Source organism: Bison bison, unplaced genomic scaffold (genome assembly GCF_000754665.1).
Source record: "Bison bison bison isolate TAMUID 2011002044 unplaced genomic scaffold, Bison_UMD1.0 scf7180017860866, whole genome shotgun sequence".
In the NCBI taxonomy this organism is placed as follows: domain Eukaryota; kingdom Metazoa; phylum Chordata; class Mammalia; order Artiodactyla; family Bovidae; genus Bison; species Bison bison.
In genome coordinates, this window is record NW_011491438.1 from 40,387 (window position 1) to 46,110 (window position 5,724).

At 53.7% G+C, this 5,724-nt stretch overlaps 1 long non-coding RNA gene across 2 annotated transcripts in view; it reads right to left on the bottom strand.

Moving 5' to 3' along the window:
* LOC104982916 overlaps positions 1-5,707 on the bottom strand; it is a 16,169-nt gene extending 10,462 nt beyond the window's left edge. The window contains exons 1-3 of one of the 2 annotated variants that reach the window (XR_824570.1): positions 5,352-5,707; positions 3,868-3,954; positions 3,211-3,337 (exon numbers count right to left, since the gene is read on the bottom strand). This is a non-coding gene — a long non-coding RNA (uncharacterized LOC104982916). The remainder of the gene's footprint in view (positions 1-3,210; positions 3,338-3,867; positions 3,955-5,351) is intronic. The other variant, XR_824571.1, reaches the window with a different exon arrangement.
* Between the last annotated feature and the right edge of the window lie 17 nt (positions 5,708-5,724).

Sequence of the window (5,724 nt, forward strand, 5' to 3'; positions counted from 1 at the left end):
GGGTAGGGGGAACAAGTTCTACTGCCAGACCTTTGAAGACCAGAAGCTGAGTACATTTCTGCTGTAACAACGAACCACCAGGGCTGCTTTCGGCAGACTCCCAGCGGAAACTGCCACCTCTGAGCCTCTGCACGCTGCTCTTCAGAATCGAGTGGGCAACTCTCAACTCTAACCCTGCCCTCCGCGTCCTTCCTTTGAAGCTCAAGGCTGATCTCTCCTAATAAGCGGGTGTGAACGTAAGAGCCCACGCCGGGCTTTCTGTCGCATCTGTGACTGCATCATTGAGGTCAAGGTAGGCGCCCGCAGACTGTTAAGCTACTGATACCCACGAGGACCTCCCAGAGTGCCAGACACCTGGAGCAAATGCTAAAATCACTCGCTGCTAAAATGCCTACTCTTGTGACCTCTATTATTTCAATCATTTAAAAATGCGGCTGGCCAAAGTAGACTGTGGTAAATTACGGTCTCTGGGACGATATGCTCTGTGCACTAAATGTGCTTGGAGGTTTTCATTTCCTGTGAGGTTGGGGTCCCTTCCTCTGGTGGTGTCCGCCACCCAGCCAGACACCAGGTCTGAGAACCTCTGCCACCCGTGTGGCACCGTCCTCGAGGGAATTCCAGGCCGGTACAGAGTGGGACACCTGGGTCTTTTTTGTGGCAAACTGTTCCAGCTGCAGCTCTGCCCACAGAGGCTGCCCTTTCGGCATTCTAGACTGAAGGCTCAGTTCATGTGCGACAAAATCAAGCCACGTGACACTTTTCAAAGTGTCTCCCCTATACACACAAACAGACACACACGTGCACAGAAGGGCCCGGGCACAAGGACACACAGACGCCGTTAACAGTCATCTGGGACAGGAACCGGGTCAGACCCGAGAGGGCCACGCACGTCCCCACCCTGAGCACTTTTCCTCCTCAACTCCGCACGCGCGTTCTCCTGACCCTCAGAGGCTGTTGTCAGATCACCCTCTCCTAACTAACACGTGGTAACACTCGATACCAACTGTGGACTCAAAGACTAGATAAAGCATTTTACACGCCTTACCTCATTAATAATTTCACCCAATAAAGCTAGCGTGAGGTCATCATTATTCCCACTACACACCCGAGGAAACGGAGGCTTAGAGAGGTCAAGTACTTTGTCCAAAGCCACACAGCTAGTAAGTACAAGGACCAGGTATGTTCGGCTCAAGTGTCTTTGACTTAGAAGTTCATGCTTCTAACCAGCACCCCAGAGATTCTCTGTTGGTTTTTGTCGTCTAGTTGCTCCGCTGTGTCCCACTCTGCAACCCCATGGACTGTAGCCCACCAAGCTCCTCTGTCCTTGGGATTCTCCAGGCAAGAATACTGGAGTGGGTTACCATTTCCTTCTCCAGAGGATCTTCCTGATCCAGGGATCGATCCCACTTCTCCTGCACTGGCAGGTGGATTCTTTACCACTGAGCCATCTGGGAAGCCCTCAGAGGTTCTTAGTTGAGGGCAATTCTGCTCCAGAGACACATGGCCTCCTCTGGAGACGTTTCCATTTGTCACAGCTGGAGGTAGACGGGGGCTGCTGGCACCTGTGGGCAGAGGCCCAGGGTGCTGCTTAGCACCCTGAAGTGCACGAGACAGCCCCACGACGAAGCTCACCAAGCCCCGAACGGCAGCACGTCAGAGCTGAGAAACTGCTCTACTGGAAAAGGACAGAAAGACAGAGAAACGGTCTCTGACCCAGACTTTCGTACTTTAGGTCATAGTTCAGCATGTTCGCACGCCATATTTCACACAGATACCAAGGAAAGCATCATGAGTCCTCTCTTCATCAACAGCATGCCAAACCCTCATCACACTGGAGGTCCCTCTGGGCCCACTGGCTGAGCATCCACCCATTCCACAGTGTTTACTGAGCACCAGCTCCATGCCAGGAAATGACCCACACAGAGGGAGTACCTGAGACAAGGCCCTGTGCCTGCGCGTGAGCTGCTCTCGGCCTCACAGGCAGACAGGCAAGGAGACCCGTAACATCACAGCGGGTAAGAACGCACTGCTAGATCGTAGAAGGATGCCAGGAAGTCACAGAGGAGGAGCTCAAAGTCAGCTGAGGAGGGGGTGGGAAGGGTGGGTAGGACTGGGAGAAAGTTTCCCAGAAGCATTTGCACTTGAAGGAGTTAACCAGGCAGAGGGAATCCTTTCCTTCCCAAAGGACCCCTCAGCAGCCCTTTCAGAGGACAGCCTCTGAGAATCCGGACGGATCACTTCAATTAGAAAGCTTGATGGAACTCCTGAGAAAAACAGGGGGTGTGCAGAGCAGTCCCTGATCCTCTGAGTCCAACCTGGACAACCTGCCTCAAGACAGACAGACCACAGCCTGGCCTCCCCAGAGGTTGGGCCTTCTGTGACTGCAGTGCGAACCAGTCTCTCTAGCTTAGAACCATCCCACACGGTGCGGCAGGAGGACACCGACACGTGCACAGCAGGCCCTGTGAACTGCAAGCTTGATTTCCCAGCATTCTCAAGACAATTCTCTGGAGTCAACGACATGGCCGATGAGGAAACTGAGGAGCGACAAGGGAGTGACTGGCCCTCAGGACAGACAGCCTCTAACCCGGGAAGCAGAGATACACACCTGACCCCGGAGTCCTCGCGGCTCGATCTGCGGGAGCCTTTCTAACGCACTCCGAAGCACGTGGTGTACCGTGGCTCTTCACCTCACAGAGCCGTGCAACATCAGGCATCCTCCTGTGCTCCACATGCTTCTGAACAGGCCTCTGGCTTTTCCTGCTGCACTGTGAGTGTGCACATGCTCAGCCGTGTCCGACTTTTCGTGACCCCATGGACTGTAATCCGCCAGGCTCCTCTGTCCATGGGATTTCCCAGGCGAGATAAGGGAGTGGGGTGCCATCTCCTCCTCCAGGGCCACTCCTGCGTCTCCTGCGTTGGCAGCTGGATTTTTTTTTTTACCACTGAGCCGCCTGGGAAGCCCATACCGTGATTACCATGTGGCTAAGGGCGCCTTGACCCCAGGACCCAGCTCCCTCACCTCCACAGCCTGAGCCCCAGTGCAGTGTCTGACACTCCAGGCACAGAAAGCATTGTGTGAGCAAGCCTGGGGTCGCTGGGCCAAGCAACACGGACAACCCAGAGCCAGAGGGACCTGCCTTCGGGGCCCAGAGGCCCGGGACACACCCCACCCTGTTTCACCAGCCAGTGGACTTCCCTCAGGCCTACCGTCAGAGTCAGCAGTCCAGTTGCACTGGGGACAGAATGGCTTCTCTCAGCCAGCTTTCCCTCCAGCAGTGGAACAGTCATGACTCCTCCTTTGGTTGTACGCCAGAGGCGGGGGGTTGGGGACACACTGCACAAAAATACGTATCTTCAAACATTAGAACCTTAAAAGGAAAGGGTATGTGCTCCCTACTCCTCCTCTCTCTGCCATATGCAGTGCATACACAATGGCAGGAGCCAGAGCAGCCTGCTCGGTCCATGACACAGAAGCCTGGGTTTGAACAGGGAGAGCTACATGATCAATGGAACCTTGCCTCTGGATGACTTCACAGAACAGAGTGAGCTGCCCTGACCAGTTCTGGACTGCCTACTTCCAGACTGTTAAGGGACAGGAATAAATTTCTATTTCCTTTCAGTCACTGTATTTTGGAGCATTTTAGGTGTGAATTCTGCCCAAGGATTAACCTAGCAAGATCTCTGTCAGCAAAACGACAACTTCATCAACATTCTCCTAACCACACTACCTCGGGTTCTGTCATCACTGTGCACTTTTAAAGAAAGGTTCTCTTGAAAAGGTGGGTTGGAGCGCGCTGCGCCCGAGAAGAGGGCAAACAAACTGACCTCCTGGTTTGTTTCATCTGTGAGTCTTAAGAGACATACCTCAGATTTCCAAGAAGCCCAGGCTACTCTGTTCTGACAGCTTGTCCAAGGAAACTCCAGCTTGGCTCTCCTCCTCCAGCTCACTACCTGAATCAAAGACCAAGTGGAAAATCTGATGAGAACCTGTAGGGTTCTAAGAGCTGCTCTGTGTTCACCAAACACAGGCAAATGCAGAGCACTGAGCGCAGAGCCTGGCACAACAAAGTCAGTGCTCAATAAACGTCACAGTGGATTGTGACTGGGCTGCTGCACACCAGGCCCTGTGCTGGGCAGCTGGGACACAAAGATGGATACACCCAGTCCCGCCCCCTACGCTCAGGAAAGCCTGCTGACCAACGACAGCACAAGGTTGATAAGCAAAAGCAACGAGGCTGTGCCCAAGTAGTCTTGCGGCCCTAGCATCCTCTGGGATGTCCCAGACCCCGTGCTTCTCACTCCAGCCCCTCACCCAGATGACACATCCCTTCCCACAACTGTAGAGACCTCTGATGGACGCCAGATCACCACGGTACAGCTCCATCTGAATGTTTTACAGGCATTTACTACAGACATGCTCAAAACAAAATGTATCTTCCCTCCTTAAACCCCCTCCCCATCCTGTTCCCTATCTCACTGAGCAGCATCACATCCATCAGTCAAAAACTCGGAGCCAACCCTGACCTCTCCCCCAGCCTCTAAATCCCCCATCTAAGTCATCACCAGCTTTGGTCATCTCTCCCCCCCTTCTGCCTCTAATCTAACTCAAGGCCATGGTCATCTCTTACCTCCACAGTTCTAATAGCCTCTTAACGAGCCTCCAGGCCCATTCCCTTTAATCTAGTCTTCACTAGAGTGATCTTTGTAATCCACAAATTTGATTCTTAAATGTGTCCTCATTAACCCCAAATTGCAAGTCCACAGCTAGGTTTAAAAGCCTCCCTAGGGGAGATTCCACTACAGGATCCGTGGTTGGGGAAGTAAGGACACCTCATGCCCCATGCCTGCTTCCCCTCCCGAAAACAAGACCCCTGAGGACCAGACCACAGATTAGTCTCTTTCATCTCTGTCCCCAGGCACAGAGAATGTCTCACATTCCATCTTCAGCTGAGAATACTCTTCCGCTTTTCTGCCTACACTCCCCAAGCATCCTTCAATTGTTTCCTGGGGAACAGAAGCCTTCCTGGATCCGCCTAAACTAAGTGAGGTGCCTCTGCTCAGTGTTTCCAAAGCACGAACTTTTCTACTTTTCTTCCATCATATCAGAATTGCCTACACTTCTGGAGGTCTCCCACGTGAGGTTCTGAGCTCTGGGTGGTGATGATGATGATGATACAAAAAATAACAGCAACAAGCACACACAGCATTTACTTTGTGCCAGCAAGCCTTCTCAGCACTTCACACCTGTTATCTCATTTAACCTTTATAATCATTTTAGGAGGCAGATTTCATTCTCAGCTCTCTTTAAGGATGCGGAAACTGAGGCAGGAGGCGATGGACCAACGTACCTAAGAACACAGCTGGCAAGCACCGAGACAGGATTCAAACCCGGCTGCTTGGCTCCACAGCCTACACTTTGTAACCGCGACGCTGGTCTGGGTCACTCGCTCCACCCTCAGAATCCACGAGGAGCTGAGCCACCGCTGGCGGAGCGAACGAAAGAATGAAGTGATCCCACACGCGCAGCATCGGTCTCCACCACGACCAGCTCCTCCAGGGCCTCGCAGGCCTGTGTCCTCGGCCCCGCTCGGCGGGCAGCGCCCCGCACCCTCGCGTTGTGCGGGGTCCCCTCAGTCCCGGGTCCGGTCCCAGTCCGCTGCCCTCCCCTCCCACACACAAACGTCCCCGGCGGCCCGCCGCGCCGCATCCTCCGCCGCCTCC